Source organism: Ambystoma mexicanum, chromosome 2p (genome assembly GCF_040938575.1).
Source record: "Ambystoma mexicanum isolate Mex_15411 chromosome 2p, UKY_AmexF1_1, whole genome shotgun sequence".
NCBI classification, from domain to species: Eukaryota; Metazoa; Chordata; class Amphibia; order Caudata; family Ambystomatidae; genus Ambystoma; species Ambystoma mexicanum.
In genome coordinates, this window is record NC_090923.1 from 701,896,861 (window position 1) to 701,921,222 (window position 24,362).

Consider the following 24,362-nt stretch of genomic DNA (forward strand, 5'->3'; position numbering starts at 1 on the left):
ATTTGGTACTTGGGCAATGGCATGGGATTGACCCTTCAGCTGGTGCACCTGTGCCTGTGTGGCTGGCAATGCAATGTGTTCGCTCAGATGATTCAACAGTGCATCAGGCACCGTTACCAGCATGGCACTGAATGTGGACTGGACCATTCCATGCATCATGGAAACGGTATGGTGGTCGCTGCCAGTCCCAAGTGATAGTAGCACAGACACGAGATTCACTAGGGGAGGTACTGCCATGCTGCTGGATATGCGGCTGCATATGTCCCCCGGATTGTGTCCAGCAACTGGGTGATGGTTGCCCTGTCCAGCGGAGATTCTGTCACCAACTGACCATCAGTTAGGGCCCAGGGTGTTGGCCTGACCCTGGGGATGGCTGGGCGCCTTGCTGCTGCTGCTCTCCTCCTCCTCCTTCTCCTCATCCCCACTGCCCCCTGCACTCCATGGGCCCTGGCCTGGTTGACTGGCCTCTGTAGCTCCAGGCGCAGCAGGTAGTAGTCGACATCAAGGCTCCCGGTTCCAAATGGCAGCATGGTGTTGGGGAGGGGGTGTTGTGCATGGGTGGGTCCTTTGTAGGCCTCTGGATTGCATTGATTACACCTGGGCCCTCATTGCTGTGGCCTGTGTACTGTTACCTCCAGCTTTTTGCTGGAGGTATTTTCGGCGGATTATCCGCCGCTTTCATGGCGCTAATAGCGCTTATGCCGGACTCCTGATCGATGATGTTTTAGCGCTAAGGGTTCCTGGCGCTGTTATGGCCGGCGCTTGTACAGCCGGCTGTCCTTGCGCCGGCTGTTAATCTGCCGGCGGTATTAGGAGTCGTGATCCGACGGACCCTTAAAATCCACGCTATGAGCGCTACCGCTGATTTTAAGGGTTACCGCCCAAGTCGTGATGAGGCCCAATTTCTTTCATGATAGAGCAAGGCATCTTAGTGACGTTAGAGTCGTCATGTAATACGTCAGTGTACCCTGTGAAAAAAAGTAAAGGGGGGTCATGGAGGCTAATTCAAGACCTTAGGCCAATAAACAATATTGTTGAGCCTGAGTTCCCTCTAGTCCCAAAACCGGCTACAATGCTATGTAATATACCTGTTGAGGCAAAATATTTCACAGTGATTGACCTAAAAAATGCATTTTTCTCAATCCTGTTGCACTGTGACTCACAAGATCTGACGTCATTCATGTTCAGACAAATACGTCTGAAAAGCACGAGGCTACCACAGTGGTACTGTGAGTCTCCATCTATCTTTAACAGATGGACTTGAGCAATATTGCACTAGAAAGTGTTGTCCTGCAATACGTGGATGATATCTTAATTTGCAGCACCATAGAAGAGCAATGCAGGCACGGTTCTGTTCAGCTATTGACTATACTGGCTGAGAAAGTTTATAAGGTTGACAAGGAAACGTTACAATATTGTCAACAAGAAGTGCTATGCGAACAAAGTTTAGCTGCTGCAGCGTTCGCCATAGAGAAGGCGACAATCATTGTAATGGGATGCTCAATGACGTTGTATGTCGAGCACTCGCTATTTGCCTTTCTAGAGAAACCAAAGGGCACATTGACATCTCAGAGAGCTTCAGTTTACGAAGTGATCATATCAAATCCATTGATTAAAATAGTTTGATGTAAGATAGTGGACCCAGCTATGTTTATAGCAGAGCCAGTCACTGAAGGAGAGCCCATACATTATTGCACAAATTATGAAAAATTCTATGATGAAATCCCCAGGGTAAAAGAAAATGCCTTGGCAGGAGGAGAGATCACCCATATCGATGGGTCTTAGAGAATCAACCAAAATGATGGGCAAAGATACACAGGTGTTGCTGTAAAGAAACACATAACGAATAGAGAGATTCAAGTACTTCTTAGTGCATGAATAACATCTCAATATTCAGCACAGGCTGCAGAATTATTGCCGTTGATACTCGCCATTGAGAATCATGCAGACCAGGAAGTAACGGTGTACAGTGCCTCTGCCTATGTGACATGATAGTGCGCACAGGCTTAGCGCGCTGGAAAAGGAGGGGCTACCTCCGAGCAGACGGCACACCAGTCAAGCACGCAGCCTTATTGTACAGGCTGATCAAGGCACTACAACTCCCAGTGGGCATATTCAGTCGTGAAATGTGCCGCTCACACAAAAGGGACCGATTTTATCTCACGCAGAAATCAAGCAGCAGACACGGAAGCCAAGCATATGGCATCCAAAAGTAAGGTGATCATGGAAGTGGAAGTTATCCATACCAACGAACGAATGATGGTTACAAGAAATGCACCTGAAAGTTACAGTAATTTGGGCAAACATAGCTAATGGGAGGCACCGCAGGAAGTGAAGAATATGTGGAAACGTCGAGGGTGTTCTTTAAACCCCTCTGACAGCTTGTGGTGACAAGACATCACTGGTAAACCAGTAATGCCTGTAGCCCTATTAAAAATAGCGCTGGAGCAGTTACATTACCTGGCGCACATGACAAAAGAGAACCTAGCAGCAACACTCGCAGAAGACAGGTTTATAACAAATTTAACCAAGCATGTTGTATTCTTTATAGTGATCTGTATAATTTTCCAGCAATTTACGGTGGGGCACACATTAAAAGTAATGAGAGGAATCATCCCAAGGCTAAATGGGCCTTTTCAACACTTGCATGTCGATTACGTCAACATGATTCAAGTATGTAACGGGTACAGATACTTAATTGTTGTGGTGTGTCCATTCTCTAGATGGATTGAGGCAGGTCCATGTACACACCCAGATTCTACCTGTGCGGCCAAATTCTTAGTGAGAGAAGTGTTCCCCAGATGGGGGGTATGCAAGGTCATGAGGTCAGACAATGGCCCTCATTTTGTCAATGCAGTGTTCGAGCAGATTAGCTTGCTCCTTGGTATAAAGCACAAGTTCTCATCGGCGTATCATCCACAAGGTAATGGGATCTGTGCGAAGCTCAACAGCTTATTAAAGGAAAGTAGAGCCAAGTTGAATCTTACTCTAATGAAGGAATGGTTGCACTGCCTTCCACTGGCACTAGCTCTTCAGAACCAACCTGGGTCCGACCATCATCTTTCGCCTCACGATATAGCTACAGGAAGGAGAATGAGAACTCCTCTGATACCCCAAAATAGAACTATATGTGATGCCCAGTCAACAGGAGAGGTTTTATGGTCTGAAATGATAAACTATCTGAACTGCATGACAACTTGCCTCACTGTAATTTCAGACCAGCTGCAGCGATGACGAAAAGGGTGCAGTGCAGCACAGAACACAGAAGGAGACACTACAGCAGACCAAGTTCAAGGTCTACGTGTTCCACCCGTCTTCCCTGGAGACGCTGTCCTTGTAAGGAATCACACAAGGAAAAAGTGGGACGAGCCAAGGTTCAACAGTCCTTTTACAGTGGAGGAAGGCACTTTGTCTGCAGTGAAACTACAAGGCAGAGAGCTTGGATTTTTCTCTGTGATATAAAACCCTACATCGGAGAAGGCCCCCTGCCTGCACCCCAACGAGAGGAATCGATGAGTGACGGGGAAGAACCACAGCACGTGCAGACAAGATCCATGACACGGATAAAGGACGCATGACCAGCCAGACTAAGACAAAGAACCTTTTGCAAGTTGTGGCTTTTATGGACACTTCCTCTAAGCAAATAAGGGGATAAGGACATAAAAAACAGACACTCTGTGCATCCTAGTCTCAGGGTGAAGACGAAAATTGCACGCACAAGCCACAACCCAGTCAGATGACTTTGAACTTTGGACTAATGTACACTTAAGCTTTGAGAAAAGAGTATGCCAAATTTTGACCGAGGACACTTACATTGGAAGCAAATACAGAATCCCGACTCGCAGTAGAGACATCACAAAGGACATAAGAATTAACCTTGATCTAGTGCTAAGATCATACCCGTCATTGTTAGGGAGGCTCACCAGTGTCACTGACTTCCTGCAAGATACTGAAAACGAAAAGACAATAAAACAACTCCTCACTTTCACTGCTGAACAATTTATCCTACTCCCTGAGTACAGTGAGAAAGAATCAAATGATCCCAACACAGGCGGAAATAGGTGAGCTCATCAATACACTGTTCTGTCGCATAATCGAAGACTGTCCAACTCTTGGGAGAACAACAGACACACTCACATTTCTTCGAGATCCAGCAAATACAGAACATTTAAGCCATCTTTTAAATAAGATAATCATTCTGGTTGCACTCCATGTGACCGGACAGTGCAGACATTGTTCACATTCGGGAGAAAACAAATAATCCTGAACCTCAGCAGGGCAGGATGGATGACCCTGTCACCAGAAGACACAAGGTTGGCCCGTAATGTTCTCTTTCGCCTAGTCACTGACTTTCCAGAGCTAGTGGGGATACCAATTGATGTTGATGTCCTCACTTTCATCAGCGACCCAGCTAATATTGCACAGATGGGAATTCTCTTACACGGAATCGTACTCCGAGTGGAACTTTCTAACCATCAGAGGAGCTATCTGAGGAGATTCTAAGAACCTTCCACCAAGGGATAGATCAACGAAGTGGTGCCGAGAACTGATATTTGTTGTTATTTTTGTCCCTAATCCTTCGTATTTACCAGCATAGACCATGTCCTCAGGATTGAAGCAAATAAAGGGAGTGGATTGGGAGCTTACCTATTTTGAACATGCACAGTAAAATGACTCACTAAAATGTTATTTTAAGTTTGATTTTTCCCATAGTCTAGCAAAGGAACAGTACCCTGATAAAAAGAGACAATTCGTAACTCACGAGAGGGGGGACACTTTTGAAGTACTGAACACTCTTAAAACACAGAAACAATAGACACTGACATTTGTTGAATGATCGAGATGGGGGTCCAGAACAGCAATCAGGTCCTCCCACAAGAAGAGAGGCAACCCCGGTTCTCTGGTAAAGTACGTAAATGCTGTCACCTGACCAACAGGGGCATAATGTACCTATGCATCATATTCATTATTGTTTTACTGTCATTAACAATCAGAACTGCATTCTTTATTGGTGTACAAAGCATCCCAATTTCAGCACAACCACCTAATGATGCACACATAAAATCCACAAAGGCACACAGACCTTATATAGTCATTCCAGTCCCTAGAAGATATGACGGTGGAGTTAATGAACTTGAAATGGATGTGATTAGCAATGATACACACACACTTGTGGTAACGAACAAAAGAAAAAGCTGGCGACAGTGTCAGCAAGGGATGAATGAAGTAACATTGTTGAAAACTACACACGCGCAAACACTGAATGCACATGAAACAGGCCTATTGTCAATGACTGCAGAACCACACACTAAAGCAGCTGAGAAGGAGAGGCTGCCTGCCACAAGAAACTCCACAGCAGATGTTCTGAGAAAACAAGAAGTAAAACAAAAACCAACAGGAGCAGTTATATCAGAAACTCTTAAGAAAACAAGAGGCAACACTGAGAAACTCTCTGTACAGACCCAAATGATAGTAGACTCATTAGTTCCGCACATAGCCCGAGCTAGGGAACTACAAGAGGAACTGAAGAACAAAATTGCAGAGATTGTATTACCGAGCATATACATCCCATTGCAAGGGACAAGTACTAGTTCCACAGTACAACCATATACTAGACCAATGCCAGAATGGATACAAACATTTATAACCCAGCAGATAAAGATATATGAAGAGAGGGAAAGAGCTGCCAGACTCCTGTCCACTCAAATGGTGCAGATGAGAAGGCCTGCATTATGGACTAGAATACCTGAGAATCCTCCAGCAAGGAAACACCATACCAATGCCTTTAGGGATGTGGTTATAGGCAACTACAGGAAAACCTTAAGAATCAAGAGAAGTATTAATGGAGATGACAATGAGCTAAATGACTACCTGGACAATACAGCACATCTGGGAATCAACATTTGGTAGCAGCACATGAAAGAAGTTGAAAGACGAAGTTCAGAAGAGGAATGCTTTGTTTGCACACTCTTACCATACATTATGGGGAAGTCCAAGATCTTCGTAGCTGTAGACATCTTTGTTCAGACAGCACACTGTATGTTACACGTAGCAATGTGCAAAACCAGAGGCCAGTTCATGGGTCGTGATGCCTCTCTGATATGAGAAGCCTGGAGTTAAAGGAGCAGAGATTAGAAGAGAAGCAAATCAGAAGCTAAATGGCCAATAAAAAACTCCAGAAGAAGCTCATAGATGGAAGAATAGAGGCCAAATGCAAATTTCGCGAACATTGCTTTCACCAGACGGATGGGAAAAGGGAGTAGTGATTTGCAGAGCATGGATGGTCTTCGTTGACTATGAGCCAACCATCAACATAGTACGAAACGGATGCAAGCCATTATGGACAAAACTTGCAAAACTACTCACATGGGTCGAAGACAGAGGAGGTCACTTGCAGATATTGCCACTAGAAAGCCCAAAGATTTGCTTCAGGAACAATCGCATAAGGAAAATGGCCGAGAATCAGAACTGTGGACCAGTAGTTTTTGATGCTCCAGGAATGGTACATGGAACTGCAGTGATTATGGACATTATTGGGCGTGTGGATCCAAAGCATACATCAGACTGCCAAGAGACTGGGGAGCCATATGCACAATAGTGAACATCCATGTTCCAGCACTGGTGATCTGAATATTGAAAGTTTTCCAAAAGCAGATGCTCACCTGAGGAAGAAGAGATCTGTGGAACTGATAACTCGAATGAAGAGAGAGAACTACTTCTCTGCCAAATCAGAAGAAGCTTTTCATGCAATTCCATATGAACACAGGCTGTTCAGCCTCACCTCATCAGTGTTCACAACAATTTAGAATCCAAGTCGGAGTAAATACTAAATGGTTGCAGATAACCAGATGGGAGTTACTGCAGACCATCAAATCGACACTACAAGGATTCAATACAATAAAGGAAGAGATAATAGCAATTTGACTAATGACTCTCCAGAACAGATATGTCCTTGACATGATCACAGACATGGATGGAGGAGTTTGTCCAAAAATTGGAGAATCATGTTGCACATTCATACCTTCTCATGATGAGGAGAATGGAACCTTAACTGAAGCCATAGGTATGCTAACCAACCTGCAGAACCAGATGAGCAATGAAACTGATGAAGTTGATGATGATAGCTGGTTTAGATCACTGTTTTCATGGATTCCACAATGGATCGCAGATGCATTCAAGTTCTTGGGAGCCCTGCTAGTCATGATATTGCTAGGATTTTGTGTTATCAAGATAATAAACTTGCAATGCCAGAATACTGCGAATAAAGCCATAGGAATGACAATCATGATTGATATCAGGCCAGGATGGAAGCACAAAGACCTGAGTGATGAAGAAATAAGAGACTTTGTGATGACCAGTATTCACGCACCAGAAGGAACAAAGTTTCTCTATCCCAGGATGCACAGAAATTATCTTGGAAGATGGGTGCACTGTAGTCCATATGGACAATGTCAACTAATGACATGGAATAAAGACAAAAATGTAAGGACAGCAGAAAGCCTGAAAGGAGTAATAAAAATATGGACTCCAAGGAGACACTTCTTCAAACCATCATGTACAGACCCCGAAGATGAAGAAGGAATGAACCCAGGCGATGGAGTGAAGATAAATACAAAAGAATTGAGTACGTTGAATGCAAAGACGGAGGTGAAAGTGGTTGATGAATCGCCCAGAGGGGGGAGTATAGAGGAGGTCCCAAATAAAGCCTGCACTCCAGTCGCCCATTTTGAAGTACCAGGAATGTTCACTCCAAAATAAGTGACGTATGAGGAGCAGATCAACCAGCAGAGAGCTGCAGTAGGGCTCTGCCCAGTACCTATCAGAAGAGCAACACCTATTGAAGTACCGATGCCAAGAAAACCATGGACAGTAAGGTATCCATTAAGGAAAACTTACCAGCAAATGAGACGAAATGAAGATTGCCTAAGTACAGTCCCGGAAGAAACAAAAAAGGTCTTAATGGAAGACAAATGGTGACGTCACAAGGACCCGGACGGACATACAAGTAGAAGAAATGACAACTCGAGAATGACACTCAGAGATGCCATGCCATGTATAAGGATATTGTGAAAAGGGGAGAACGATGTTGAAATACAAAGAAGCTCAAGATGTAAACAGGATGAAGATATTCAACCAGTTAATACCTGTACATATACTTGGAACCACATGAAAGCAAAGAAAACAATGTGACTTGCAATGTTAAGTAGAAGAATAGTGCGTCAAGCGCTATTATACATAATCTACCTCAAAAGGAAGCACAGTATTATAAGTGTTATTCCACTTTGCAAACAAAGTAGAATCAACCCAGGTTACTAAAGGCCGAATGAGCAGAGATTCATATTCTAGCAAAACGAGAAGAGACGGCTGAATCGAAACTCAGCAGATGCAACTTGTGCCAGGAGAGCCAAGGTCATACCAATAGAAGGAACAAACAGTAGCTACATATAATTGAAACTTAAGAACAGAATATCCTGTCTCTGAAAGGTCAAGATAAGGAGGTGTAGGCAGGGGGCAAGCTGAATAAGAATCAAATGCACAAATTGAGAGAACCTAGACAAATTCACGGTGTGGGAAGCACGTGACCAGCCGAGCGAGGAGAAGCACAGGTTCACACCTTCTCTTGGCATCCGGCCAGGCAGAGATATCAGAACTTTCCCAGACAGAAGTTGCAGTTTTGAGGCCAACCACAGTAACATAATTGACACATAGTTGCTGAAACAATGATTGATTGTAACCTTAATTGTAGAAAGGCCAGGTACCTACGGGGCACCCTGCACCTGGCTGACCATTCTGTGTGCTGCTAAGCAAAGTGGAAATGTATGCAAGGGGTTGGTACCAACCCAATCACAATGGACCAAATAATCTAGTGTCCTATAGTTAGTAGAACCAATGGGATGTCGTACTTTTAGTGACGTCTACAGTAGTCATCTTTGAAGGAAGGGCTTAGACGCCCACCAGACAGTGTTTACCAAATCCCCTCACTCCATTACCATATACAGATAAAGTACCTATATTAAAGTTACGTTTTCCTAACCAATAGAATTGCATATTATCTTTTGAGTGTTATATGTCAATTATGATGAGTTTTCAGTATTAATGCTATGATTTTTATGAAGTTCATTGGAGTTGAAGCGAGAAGGACGATCACATCACTGCTGATTTCCATGGCTCCCCATTTTTTGTACTTTTCATTAAACGGACTCCCTTTGCCAAACCATTGAGTTGTCCTTATTGATTGATGTTGGAGTAATAAATCTGCACCTCCATCCATTTCAAGGGTGCAGCTATCTCGTCTTAAAGTACTTCGGAGCAAACCTTGGCTCCATGGGCCGGCCGGGGGTCTCTGGAGTACAACAGGGATCTTTGATTCCTCCTTCTTTTGTAAATTAAACTGCTGCCTGTCCATCAGTAATGACAGGTAGGCCCCTTTCCTCATGGCTCTTTAACTTTACTTATAAAACAAAAGCAAAAGCCAGGCTGTTTTTGGTTCAGTGTTTAAATGTCTGACATACATGTTAAAGGCACTTCTGTTTTGGGCCTTTACATGTGCCACACAAGATATGGAAAACTTCCTGGTAGCATCTAATAGTCATTTACTATCTACAATATGGTTTGCATAGCTTTCATCTTGCTTCCAATTGGTCTCCCCTGTCCATGTTTGAGCACTTTTGCATCCTGTGACACATCTAATCTGAGTTGTCTGTATATTACGGATTGTGTGCTCCTTTTTTATATGGTCTGTGTCGTTCACTTATACTATGGCCAGTGTACCTTTCTTGTGGTTGCCATTTGATGAAAAGGGTCCTTTACCTCTGCTAGAACAGAGGTACTCTCGTCATGGACTGCTAATGTTGCAATTGAAATACTACTTGTTTATCATTCTGATTACAGCAAAGGTTGTTTTTCATGTTCATTTTGATTTCTGCAAGTCAGCATATTTAGCTATGGGTTTCGATTGCACCGGTTGGAAGGGCAGGGAGTGGGTGGCACAACCACATATTCAGGATTCCTTAGGTTCCTTGGCGGGGGGGTAGGTGTTTGTGCCATGAGGTCCAAATGCGCTTAAGATTACCATGGGCTTCATACAATGCCAGGATTTTCCTCTAAATCCTAAACAGAGAACACACACGCTTGATCTCTACTGCACTCATAAATGTAGCTACTCTGTGGCACATTTTATTGGGACTTCAACTTTTGACACCAGAAAACAGCTGATTTATTTGGCACTAGTTATCGTGTCTGTGATCTGTAAATGGCCACAAAAACTCTTCACTGACCTGATGTCCCAGGAATGCTCCTGTCTTTGAAATAATGATTCCTCCCAGAGTGCACTTCAGGTGCAATGCCAGGTCTCATGACTGCTTTCTTGCCTTCTCTCTCTTAGGGGTGCAATACCAGGTTGTGTGGCCACATTTTGACTTCTGATGTTTCTGCTTTGCCTTATAGGCTCTACTTTATCACATTCATTTCTGGGCCTGGATTTGCTTCCAAGTCCCCCTCAGTATAACATCACCTTAAGCTTCCCCAAGGTCTTGTATCCTAGTGGGCCATTGGATTAATACACCTCTGGGTGGGCCATTGGATTAATACGCCTCTGGGTGGTACAGTCTTGTGGACCTGGGTGCTCATTTATTGAATGGATGCACCATGTAACTGCACAGCAACAACCTTGTAGAAATATGTCATAAAGGAGAGCAGAAGAGTAAACTTTGTCATACAACAATGAAAGCTCTGGGTGAGGGGGGCTGAATGATTGATGCAGCATCATACAAACAAAAAGATCTTGAAAAGTTCTGTGCTGCCCTAAAGAGTGAGTCTGGCCTTGCTCCGCCTGGCTAGTACCCCACCCCAAGCCAGTACACAGCTGCTGACACAATTTCTGATCCTAAAAACACCCCTTTCCATCCCTGATCACTGTTTCCTTCCCTGTCCCTCATCTCTTGTTTATCGTGTATCTTTTTTTTTTTTTTTATTACGAGTATATAATCACCGAAGTGATTTTTACAAGAAGATGAACAAAGAAAAACTTCAATTATTTCTGAAGAGAAACTTCACAAAAGTATTTTGGCCAAAAGTCAAAGCATAAAGTCAATGCAGAAGTCAGAGCTAGAAGAAGAAGAAGTGTGAGGATTGAAGATTAAAAGTGAGGGCGAGGGTAAAGGCGCCAGATGAGATCATTTCCAACCATCTTGGCAAAATGCACCGACCCACCCACCACCAAGAGGTGTCACCCCTTGTGCCTGACTTCATGTGGGACCACACTGCTGAGTCTCCAAAGCTGATTGTACGAAGATTTGATCCAGAATTTTCGTGGCTGCTATAGTCCAAGAGGGTCTTAAACCTCCTATTAGACGCTACCACCAAAGTGCTTCATCAGTCAGATAAGCATTCTTTAAGTGATGCAGTATAGACGGCGATCTGAATTTGTCTGTTCCTGGGCACATTAATAAAAGGTACCGTAATGTTTCGCTTTGTTCAATGTCATTACAAAAGCGGCAAGTATTAGATGGAGAGAGGCCTCTTATGTGCAGTATTTCATTCGTCGTTAACAAATTCAGCCTCGCACGTAAAAGAGTGTTCCGAGTTTTTCTGCTGGGATGTTTTAACAGAAAAGGTTGGACTTCATTCAATTTTCTGCATGTTGGAGGTAGGTGCCTAGTCAGTTTGTACTCAGATGCTTGATCCAATGTATTTATCCAATCCGTTTCCTCCATACGGGTTTTGGTTTTTGTTGGATTAAACAAAAGTTCTTCCATGGAGCTGCCGCAAGTTTCAAGTTGCTGTAAACAGATTAATTCCCATTTGGATATTAGTATGCTTTTGCTTTTGTTCATTTCCGCCTGTACCATCACGAAAATTGACGGAGAAGAAGGATCTTTGATCTTCCGATATAGCATGACGGACGCCCTTTTGACTGTTGACTCTAAAGATGAAAGAGAGAGTTTGCGTCTTATCAAAGCTATCAGAGTAGAAGATGGTAAATTCAGAATGGAACGCCAAAAGAGGCTTTCAAGTCTGGCCCATAGAGAGTTGGGTAGAGATGGCATAGCGTCAGCTCCATACGTAATGGCTGGGATAACTTTGCCTCGATAGAATTTGAGTAGGGGCATCAATGAAAAGCGCCCATATTTTTTGTCCAGTATTTTTGCTTGTGAGACAAAAGATTTCATTTTTTCAAAAAGATGGAATTGCATCGCTGAATCTTTCGGTGATGAGTCAATGAGAACTCTAAGATATTTAAATTCCGCCACTTGTTCGATTTTGTTTCCAGACAAGAACCAAGAGTTGATCTTTTTCTTTTTGTGATTTTTTGCAAACACCACGATCTTTGTTTTTTGTTTATTTACTTCTAAGTCGTTAGCAGCTGCATATGTGGTCAATGCAGACAACTGACGTTGTAAACCGATTGGGGTCTGGTCAAGTTGAATAAGGTCGTCGCATACAAGAGTCTTGGAATCTTCTCCTTGCCCAATTCTGGGGGGAATGCTCGTGTTGTGGTTGAGGTTTCTTTATAGTCCCCGAAATAAGAAAGAAAAAGGGCTGGAGCTAGGGGACATCCTTGTTTGACCCCTCTATCGGTTGTTATAGATGATGAAAGCAGACCACTGGTATTCAATCGCACCTGCACCGATGTAGAAGCATGAAGTGCTTTAATAGGGTTCAAAATCTCCTGAGGGCAATCTCAGTTGTTTATCATGTATCCCAATGCTTGGTCTGTGGGGGGGGGTGGGGGTTATGGGCCTCTGGTATGAGTTTGGTTTGCCACTAAGGGTGGCAGTAACCAAGGACTGCCCAGGTTTGATGAAGCCATCGACAGAGCAGCTTTAGCACATTCGTGGTCCCTCCAGCATCTATAAGTGAATGAGTATGTGCCACACGCAAGATGGACTTCACTTTTGCTTTATTGCAACCCTCAAACCTTTCCCCATGAAACACAAAATAAAGCACACATATTTGGATACAGTGGTATATTTTGCTAAAGGCAAATTTATAGACACCATATTTTAAACCTACTAAAGGAAATACAAATGTATTTGATGGCTCTAAGGTGCTCAAGAATGCATTTTCACGTTCACAATACTTACAAATGTGTAGGAGCACTTCATCTGCAGATATTTTTCCAGTTGAAGGTGAAAAACGAATAAGAACATTTCTGGATAGGATCTATCCAGAAGAACTTTGGTTGAGGAAATTGAAATGGTGCCCGTCATTTCCCAGACAACTATCCTTAAAAGCACGAGAAACTGAACAGAAGGTATGATAGTCTGTGTTTTAATATTTGGGAAACAAGTTATGAGAATTACAAATATTTAATATTAACTGGAATACACTCATGTTTTCTAATTGAACCACTGCCGTACATTATTCATTTTCACCCGACAATTGAAGGTAAGAATGACTAGAAAAAAAGTTTAAAAGTATGCATTAAGGATACAACTGGCAGAGGTGGTATTTCTGGAATATCTCTGTAACTATTCCAACATGAACACCTCTACCAGTGTTCAACTCGAAATAGGGTAGACATGCAGGAATACCATCAGCGGAGGTGGTAGTTACGCTGTTGGTATTACGGTTAAAAAGTCCAAACAATCAACAGACCCGTGATGATTCATGCTGAAATCACAAATGAAATAATTAGCAAGCATTCAACATTGTTTTTCAAAATTAAAAAAAAGAAACATTTATGAAGTACAGCAGTTCTTTGTGTTATGGCACTCGCTTGTTGGCATGGTTAACCTCAAGACTCGTGAGGGTGCGTTAGGTTAATATTTGTGTGTTTTCTTTGACCTCACAGGGTCTTGCAATATATCAAATATTGCCTGCTGACCAAATGATTGTGAAGTCAATGATGGCAATAGTCTGGAACCTGATTTGTATCTGAAAGTGCACCCTATTCACGTTCGTGTTTTAAGAGTCAAGTTGGGCCGCATTACGAGTTTGGCACTAAATCAGCAATGCATCAACGAATTTACCAACATATTTGTTTACATTTATCAACACGAGGTCCAGTTTAGTTTACAAGAGTTACAGCTCCTGGAGGGTACTATCTCAGTGCCCTTTTTTTCACATTGACCTATGGGTTTATATTGATGTTTTGCAGAATGTGCAATTATTAGTGTTTTTTTTCTTTTTTTTTTTTTTTAACCAGTGTCTTGTGCATGAACAGAGGTAGCATTTGCTTTTTCATGGGTTTTTCTTGTATGCTTGGGTATTGGTTACCTTTAATAAATTAATTAGGTGTCTCTTTCTTCTCTTTCCTTTTATTTTTAGACCACAGCAACATCCTAAGGTTATTCTGGAAGTTGTTGCCTGTAAGTGATTTCAATCCGGCACACACCCAAGTCAAAGCCCAGCATGTACTGCACAACTTAAACCCTTATTTATTTTTGTCTAAAAGTTCAACATTCTAAATGATATACCACTCATATCACACCCTTCTCCTGGAACCCCCAGGTCACACTGAACCAGGAATCAGGCTAGGTTGCAAAGGTAAATGTTTATTTATGTGTTTAAATGTAATCACAATATGTTTTAATAGATAAACAACAATTACCAATGGGGTGACAGAACACTGAATAATATCTTTAATACACGAGGAGTAAGTAATGAGCAAAACAAATGCAGCACAGAAAATAATACTTTTGTGTTGGTTTTAGATCAGATAGCACTATGGTTAGAAGTTCCCCCTGCAACACCCCTCAACCTCTAATAAGCAATGTAAAGAGATGGGAGGAGAGAGCAGGTATTCAGGAATGGCACAAATCAAACAGAATATCAGTCCCACTTTCCCCCTGCAAACACAAGAGAAAAACTGAATTGACTTTTCAGCTGTCAGACTGGCTTTCAAAATTGGATTTAGAATGGACTGGGCAAAAACACCAAATATGGTCAAAAATCCTGACATTGTTATAAATTCTTATGGGAGTCGCTTTGAATAGGTGCAAACAATCACAAGCAAAGATTTGGTCAGCAGAAAACAATTGAAATCTTAAGGTCCAAGACAGAAGCAGTTAAAAACTATTTTACACGTGTAAACCTTTCAGATTTTTAAAATCACGGCAAACTTTTCATTGTGCGATATTCGCAATAATGGGAGAATCTGATTTGCAGTGTGGTTCTATGGATACCTATGGAAGTTGGGTACAAGGAGGAGTTGAAATTTCGTTTCTATCACAAAAACTGAGGGAGTTATGGAGGTTTTAGTAAAGGTTGTTTTTGTAAAATAGGCGCGAGAATGGAAAACAGAAATCCACTTTTGAAAATGACAAATGGGTTTGCTTACACTAGGGGATGACTATGAATAAGCGAATACCACACAGGGATCTTACAGTCACTGGATCTTGGTGACTCACCTGATAAGGAAACTCGACTTCTTCAGATGAGAAAAGGGTCAGTGCAAAGATAGTTCTAACAATACTGGTTCTGCAGGAAAGATATGGTTGGTCTGAGATAGGGATAAGACAAGGCAAAGATACTGCTAACAATACTGGTTCTGAATGAAAGATAGGATGGGTCTGAGATAGGGATAAGAATATGCAAAGTACATATGCTATGGGCCACAGTTCTTCCTATTCATACTCACAGGATAAGTTTTTAAATGGGACCGTCAGCTCTCTCAGGATTGGGTCTGGTCTAGGAAAGACAGCACATCAGGCACGGGACTGGATCCTCTAGGCCGGTCACCAGATTGGCAAAGGATCTGCTCTCCTAGTCTGTGGGTATTTGGATCAGCTGTATGGCAAGTTCCTCAGGCAAGCCTAGTGGTGGCAAGCCAGAGAATTACTGAATACTGGTTCAAAAGGCCTTCTCACACCACACAGTGCTTTAGTGAGTAGAGAGAATACATTTGAGGATTGGGCCCTTGCTGTAAATGAATAGTCTCTATTGCTGGCAAGAGCTTTGGCATCTGGATCTGGAAGAACATTTAAAGCTGGATGTAGAAAGCTGGATCAGAGTGCTTCACCGGAATCAGGAAGGTGGCTGGATCAGTGAGCCCCTATGTGTTGTCAGCTGTCTCTATTTGTCCCTAAAAATGACATCACAAAGGGTGTGTGTGCGCCGGCTTAGCTAAGCTTGCACCTGTGAGCTGGGATTGAACTACACTTCATCTCCGCCTTGCAATTTGAGTGATTGGATCAAGGCGGGGTGATGTCACGTTTATGATTTGCTTTACAATCCTTAGAGACCTCCCTTTAGCCACTGGTCTCAAAATCGGATTTGATACTAAATGTACATTTCTACATTGGTCACTTTTATACAAATCACACACAAAGATGCCATATTTTACATAGCAGCTATTCCTAGAAACCCCAAAGTGATGGGATCTTGTCTCCACTTTCTACAGAATTTTGCCCTTTTCGCTATGAACACAATGTCAAAATTTTATGCAAAATTCCACTAATGTGCGTGTTTAACATAGGGATATGCGTGTACATTTTCACAATTCTAACAGTAATACATTTTGCATAAAACCACACATCTGGCCATTCCTGCCCAGAATATGTCACACAGTTCTACCGCCTCTTCACACATGCAGCCAGAAATTAAATTAACAACTCTGTCCTTTCTATATTTTTCACCATTTTGAATAGCAAGTTATGAGTCTTTGAAAATGGTGCTTTTTTCATTGTTTAGCAATAGATGGTCACTTGGCTCCGCCTCTTTTTGTCTCCCTGCAGTCCAGGGCATCCCCTCCTTGCTTGTTCCTTCCAGAGGCCATTTACAACCCCTTTCACACTTCTAGTTTCTAGGGCTGCAGCTTTGTCATTGTTCCTTTGCTCTGTGTAGACAAGATTCTGTCCTAACCTGCAATTAAAACCTCCCAGTATGTTTCTGCTGAGAGGAAGGCCCTCCTTCTGGGAGAAAAACCTGATTTTCCAGTTTCTTGCAGCTTCAGCCAAACTATTTAACTTTTAAACCCAGCAAAACCCACATTTGTTGCATCACATACAAATACATTTCTTTCTTGGACTTAAAATTTGTGGAATCAAAAACTCAACTAAAATCTGTACTCCTTTTTGACAACAATCCTGTTTATGTTTCCAATTCAACAGACCGTTTAGTTTTAGGACCTTTTAAAGCTTCCTCAGTACTCCTCTGACAGCTGTCATTCAGGTATCCCCAGGTACTGCACCCAGATTTTGGCAGAGAGGCTGTCAGTTTTCATTTGATACATGAATTTTCACACCAGGCAAGATTGTGAATGATGAAAATTGTTGTGTAATAGGCATTTTGGAGTTTTTGGCAACAAAGCAAATGTCATTTGTAGGCACATTTTTGGGTTTCACTTGCAAAGTGCTGCTTTTCTCTCTGCACTCTGTTTGCTGGTCATGGGACCCACTGGCACATTTCTGCAGGGTGTGCTCTATTCCACGGCACATGCACCATGGGTGGCAGCTTGTGCATCCCTCTTTTTGTGTGCTGAAGCACACAGTGTTTTGTAGGTGTTTGTAGGGTTTTGGAGTGCACAAGGGTTTTGCCACCATTGTTGCTGTTTCTTTCCCCATAACTGGCAGGGAGATGCCGCATAGCATAGCGGAGTGGGTCAATACATCCCACATGCCATACTCATATACGTGTCCATCATGTTGCTTCGAATTTCTAGCCTACTAAATATGTGCAGTAGGCTGAACGCAATGAAAAAAAATAAAATCGACACGTACGACCTGTGAGGGTTTATAGTAAGGACACAGACACAGCTTTGCTTGATCCACAAATGCTTTTATTTACATCATAAAAGTGGTTGGGAAAATGCCTCACCAGCCCCAACTCTAAGAGGGGGTTCCCTGCCTCAACAAAACTAATGAGACGATCCTTGTCAGAATGTCCAAAAGAACTATCACTGCACTGTGTTGAAAACCTAACGTGACACTCACACTGAAATGCTTCAAACATGTCCTGCAGAGGAAAATGAAGTATCCTTTTGGCTGCTTTCCTGCAGCCTACCAATGCTCTTTTCTCCAACCTTCCAATGCAGAAGACCAAATGCAAAAAGTGTTTCAACACAAAAATATACGAGGAAGTGACTTTCTTCCCCTTAATAGTGTTACACAATGCCAAGGGTGACAATCCACATCCCCTGGACTTTCCCAACCCACATTTGTGGCAATCAATTTGTCTAAATGAGGTTCTCTAGACTGTGGCAATGCTGGTCTACTTTACTAGCAATAAGTCTTAATTTTAGTTTCACTACATCAGTGGGACTAGGAAGAGTAGTAAGCACGACCAATATGGAAGTTTATTCTTTTCTTTTCCCCAGTACTGGAGTTTTCTTTTTGCTTCAAAACGTATGTCCAAAGTTGATGTTATCATTCGGGTTCCTATCGTGGCGCTTTTATCCCTCATATTTACATCACACTTTAAGTCTGCAACTCCCACTCTCTCTCCTCATGCAGTACATGCTTATGTAGGTCAATTGGTCAGCTCTTCATTTCGGATCTAGGGGTCCCCACTGGGTCCGTTCTCCTGACTTGCGTATCCGGTTCCAGCTGGAGAAGTTGTTGTTCAGAAAGGCTTCCCTCCTGTAGTAATGTGTTCACGTGTAGCTCAACGTGTCTGGGGAGGTTCTCCGTAATTTGTCCTAATTATTGCCTATGACAACACATGTACTCCATAGGGATCGCTGCCTATACTTCCAGGCCACCGTTCCGGTCACTTGCTCAGCTGTTGTCCCCCTCCATTCTGCGAGGCTCTGAGGTTACTGTGCCCGTAGCACTCTGCGCTCCCGCTTCACCGTGGCAGTATCTTGTAGATATGCTTGTCCAGTCTCTCTCTCATTCACACCATGCCACAAAGCCTTTGTCGGAAGCACTTTCCCTCTCAGAAGCAAGTTCCCTCTAAAGGCTTGGAACAGCATCTGTGTTCAAGCATCGAGACCCTGGTTCTTGGTTCGCCATTCATTGCTGCATAGTTTGCTGTTCAACCTTTTCCATTTTCAGGTAGTGTATACGTTTCACTTTCTGTGAATCCGTCTCACTTTGACCATATGCATTCCCTGTGCTTGAGGGCTGAACTCCTCTATCCCTGGTGTGCTGTCGCCCGTGTTGTCTGTGGATTACACTGGCATTCAAGTGGCAGCCTTTGGTCTTTCCGCAGTTATGGTGCAGACTTTCTGTTCTCCTGGGAAAACCGGTTTAACTATAATATTTAGATGGGTCCTGTGCTGCTGGCACAGTGGGTTGGTATGGACATTGCTTGTTTTCCTGTGCAAGTATAAGAGAATATTTCTTTCAGGATAGAGGCAGGACAGGAGTCAAGGGGGATCTGGAGGGTCTGCTGCCAGATAGTAGAACTAGGAAATCGTCTCGCGAGATGGGGTGGAAAGAGTCGAAACTTGGCGTTGCAGCAGTTGGGTTAACTGAATCTGGAGGGGCAGGAGAGGGGCAGGGGGTTGAGGTTGGAGAGTTTTGTATTAAGGGTTACCATCCTGTCAAGGGCTGTGATGTAAAAATGTAGTGAGAAGAAGTCGCAGAACTACTCTGTGGACGTGATTTTGGCAGAGGTGCAGGTGTGTTTCATGAATTCGAAGATGATATTGTGGAGTTCTTTGCTGCTGCTGTGACAGTTCAGGATTTTTTTATTGTTATAGGACTTTTTGGCCTTTCTGATCTCGGATTTGTAATTATGGTGGTGGTGGGTGAACATAGATATGCTGAGAGTGGTTTTAGATGCTCACCATTTGCACTCAAGAGAGTTATTGTGATTTTGAAAGTCTTCAGGTGGGGCGTAAACCATTTGGGGGATGGTCCTATGCGAGATGCTGCGGGGCATGAGGGGGTGAGAGAGGATGTAGTGATTTGGTATGCCAGTGGTCAAAGGATTCAACAGTTATATGTCTATCAGAGGACCATGATACTAGGAGACTGAGTAGCAGAGCTTCAGCAAGGTCAGGGACTATTTGGACTTTCTTCCAGCATTTTTGATCATGTGAGCATTAAGGCAGATATCGTTGGAGGCACACCATTCTGGAATCGCTGATAGATAGTTAGGAATGAGCGAGAGAGGAGAGGAGGCAGTGGGGAGCCTGAAGCCTGAGAGAATGTAGTGATGAAGTGGGCCAGAGGTTCCAGGTAGAGGTTGAAGAGCCAGGGTGAGAGGTTAGAGCTCTGGGGGAAACCACATAAGGCAAGAGAGGTGGTGGAGATAAAGGACCCCAGTAAGACCTGGGAGGGTCGATCATGGAGGAAGGAGTTCAACCAGGCTAGGGCATGACCTGTGATGCCCAGTTTGCCACGGTGATGATTGATCAAGATGGCGTGGTTGACCATGCCAAAAGCAGAGGAAAGGTCACTGAGTATGAGGACAGGCGGAAGGTTTGAGTCGAGATAAGAGAGCAGGTCTTCGTGGGTGTTCAGGAGAGCTGCTTCTGTGCTTCTGGCTACTCTAAAGCCAGACTGATGATCATGGAGACAACCAACAGATTCAGTATGGAGAGTAAGCTTTGAGATGGCCAACTTTTCAAGGTGTTTGCCACAGAAAGGATTGATAGAGATCGGGTGGAAGTTTGCCTGGAGAGGAAGGGTCGGCAGAAGGCTGTTTAAGGAATGGGTGCACAAGGGAGTGCTTTAGGGCAGAGGTGACTGTACCAGTGGCAAAAGAGTGCACAAATCGTCCAAGGCTAGAGCGAGGGTGTAGATGTGGTCCTTGATGGTACGGGAGGAGCAGGGGAGCACCTTCTGGGGTGAAACTTTCATAGGGATAGGTGGGTGGAGCAGGGATGAGAGAGATAAAGGGAGAGGCAGAAGGAGAGGATTGGTTGATAGTTTATTTGTGTAGCGCCTATACACACATGTGTTTCAAAGAGCTTACAGAGAAGAGAGAGGACATGCTGCCAGAGTTTTAGTGGTGAAGTGAGAAGCCAGTGCTGTGAAAAGGGCCTGGGATGGAACAGGAGAGCTGGAGACTGAAGCAGGATTGGCCAGCTCCTTGCAGATTTTGAAGAGATCAGCCATGTTCTTAGAGGCCGCAGAGATGTGGGTTTGGATGTGGGCTCTCTTCTTGGACAGAACTGAGAGTCTGTATTGCCTTTGGAGCAGGCAACAGGCCAGTTTGTCAGAGGTTGCACCTGATGGCCTCCACTTCCCCTCAGCCATCCTACACTTGCGTTTAAGGGTGGCGAGGTCGGAGTCATACCAAGAATTGCACTTGGAGGTGGGCTTCAAATGGATCCTCATAACAGGGGCCAGGACATCAAGATTGTTAGAGATATAGAGATGCAGGTTAGAGAGGGCTGTGTCAGAGTGTGAGTCAGCCGTCGGTGATGAGGAGGAGAGAAAGTGGCAGCAAAGGCTTCCACTTACACACACTCATTGGATAGATGACTGAGAAGGTGTGTGGCTGTGCTGGGTTTGACTTCACCTCGAGGAAAAAGACCATCAGGTGGGAGGAGAGAAGAAAGTGGTCAGACCAAATGACAGGAGTAGTGAAAGGGTTAGAGAGGGGGATGTCAGAAGAGATGAGAACATCCAGGGTTTGCCCGGCAGAGTGTGGCAGGCCGGAGGGTGAAATAGAAAGATAGAGAGAGTTGCAGAGGTTTCAAAAGAGCCCAGAAGAGGGTTTAGAAGCATCCATATGGATGTTGCGGTCTCTGAGGAGGAGGAGTTGAGAGGTAGAGGCAAGAAGAGAGTAGAATAGGTCGGCCCACTCAGAGAGGAAGAAGGCGTTCTGGCCAGGTGGCCTGTAAATGGTGGCCACAGAAAGAGAGAGGCCAGGACAGATAGAGAGCCTGCAGACCAGGCATTCGAAGGAGGATTAGGCCTGCGTAGGAATGACAGAGGCAGAGATCCACTCCGTGAAGATCAGGGCTACTCCACCTCCTGGATGGTTAGTTCTGGGTTCGAAGAGGATCATGTAGCTAGCAGGGAGGAGAGTGGAGAGTATCAAAACTTGTGACAGAGCTGGCCAAGAACCATGTCTCGGTGAGACCGAGGACATCCAGGTCAAGTTCTTCGAGGAGTCAGCAGATGTCAGAGGGGTGTTTGACAGCAGAGCAAGAGTTGAGAGTAGCGACGTGGAGCAGATTGCCACATTTGAAAGACTTCTGTGGAAGGTACTGGAATGAGGTATGCCCTGTGGAGGTGGTACAGGGGCCTGAGAGTAGGTAGAGGAGGAAGAAGGAGATGACAGAGTACAAAGAGAGGATGAGGTGGGTGCCAGAGATGTGGCAGAAGAGGGAGGTGATGGAGGAGCCAGAGGGTTGTAAGTAGGAGTAGCAGGTGAAGTAAGTAAGTTGATAAAATGAGGAAAACACCTATCAAAAAGGAGGAGATTGCACTGGGGGACCTGGACCAAGATGGTCACTTTCAGATAGATATTAATGATGGTCTTGGCGGAGTGGCAGGGGGCAAGGAGGGGATTGTGCCACTATTAATTGGAGAGGAGGAAAAAGGGGAGGGAACAGAAACCATATGAGGGGTCCATAGGCCTGGAGAGGGAGCAACAAAGAGGATGTTCGTAAGGGTCTGTCAGGACGAAGCACTGGTGTAAGCATCTGCAATAGGGAGGCCTGGGTTGGAGACCAGGATGTCCCTTTTGAACTTCTTCCTCTCTTACTGAGAACAATACGATAGGAAATAAAGTAGCAGTTGGAGAAGATGGGAGAAAGACTGAGCACCATAGAAGGAGGTGGGAGGGAGGAGAAGGGCATGAGGGAAGAGAGAGGGAGGCACAGCCCTGTGACACATAGCTCGGGATGTGCAGGGCGGGAAGCGGTCGGCCAGAGTCAAAACAGAGGAAGACACAGGAGGATAACAAGTAACACACACCAGTGAATGACACACCTTGCGGGGGATCTGGGGTGGGAGGGAGCCTAAAGAGACCCAGTAACTATGCCACAGTTACCAAAATGCAAACCACCCAGATTCAACTTTCCTAGACGAGCAAGAAAAAGCTATGTTTTTGAACACAGCACAATGCAAAGCACCCAGATTCAACTTTCCTGATTTGTTGCAGCAGGTTGATTGCTGCAGGCTTCTTGCTTCCCTAGCGGACACCAGCAGACACCAACTGGAGCTGCTTACACTGGAACTGTCCTTAGCCCCGGGGTTGTTGGCCTAGGGGCTGCAACGGGCAGTGGGGCTGCCTTGATAGCAGTGTGTGAGGTTAGATCGACTCTCTGGCTTCAAATGTTCTTGGAGGTACCTCTGGTCTTTGCAAAGGCTGGAGAGATTCTATGATATCCAAGGGTTCTTTCTGGTTTGTTACAAAACTCAGAAGATTATCCTCTTCTTCTACTGATTCTCTCTCGGACGGGTTATAACAAGCCCTGGGATCTAGTTCCTTTTCCTGGATGGTACTGGATGGGAATTCTGATAGGCTTTCGTAGGTCAAATATCGCATCCCTTCACCTCTTTTGATGGTGATATGGGATGCCAAAAAATGTAAAGAGGACAAACACAATTGTGCCTCCATTGGAAAAAAGGGGTATCAGCTTGCTCCCCCTTTTACGATCATTTTCTCCATGTGGCATGATATAAATGGCAACATGTGTGTGGAGGTCTACCCTTAGTTCTAAGAATATCACGACTTTGTTGCATCCAGGAACCCAGTAATCTCGGGGGCAATAGAGGTTATAACTATTCCCTTCTACCACTTTTCTTTCTGGAGAAGTGGCCTGGTGAGTTAACAGATGGAAAGTAACACCGTTAAAATGTTTGGGTTTATAGGGTATGTGGTTTTCCCCCAGTCCCCATGCTCCAAGGCCAGTAAAGTGGGAGTGGTCAACCCCTGTGTCTCTGTTATAGGACATACCGAAGGAAAAGTAGGTGCTGGTCATTTCTATTGTAGCATAGCAGTTGTGGGGCTACTGCTCCTGTGGGATCCCCAGTTTGTGTCAGCCAGGCCACATACCACAACTGACACCATATGTGAGGGTTTAGAGTAAGGACACATATGGAGTTTTAACTCTAAGAGGGGTTTCCCTGCCTCAACAAATATAACTATTGAGATGATGCTTGTCAGAATGTACAAAACAACAGTCACTGTACTGTCTTGAAAACCTAACCTGACCCTCACACTCAAATGCTTCAAAGATCCTCTGCCGGGGAAAATTAAGTATCCTTCAGCTGCTTTCCTGCAGCCTTCCAAAGCACTTTTCTCTAACCTTCCAATGCAGAAGAATATATGCAAAAAGTGTTCCTAGACACAAATATATGCAGAAGCAACTTTCTTCAACTTAATAATGTCACACAATGCCAAGGGGGACAATCCATATCCTATAGACTTTCCTAGCCCACATTTGTGGCAATCAATTTGTCTAAATGTGGTTCTCTTAACTGCGGCAGTGCTGGTCTACTTTACTGACAAGAAGTCTTAATTTCTGTTTCACATCATCCGACTAGGAAGAGTGGTAAGCATGACCAATA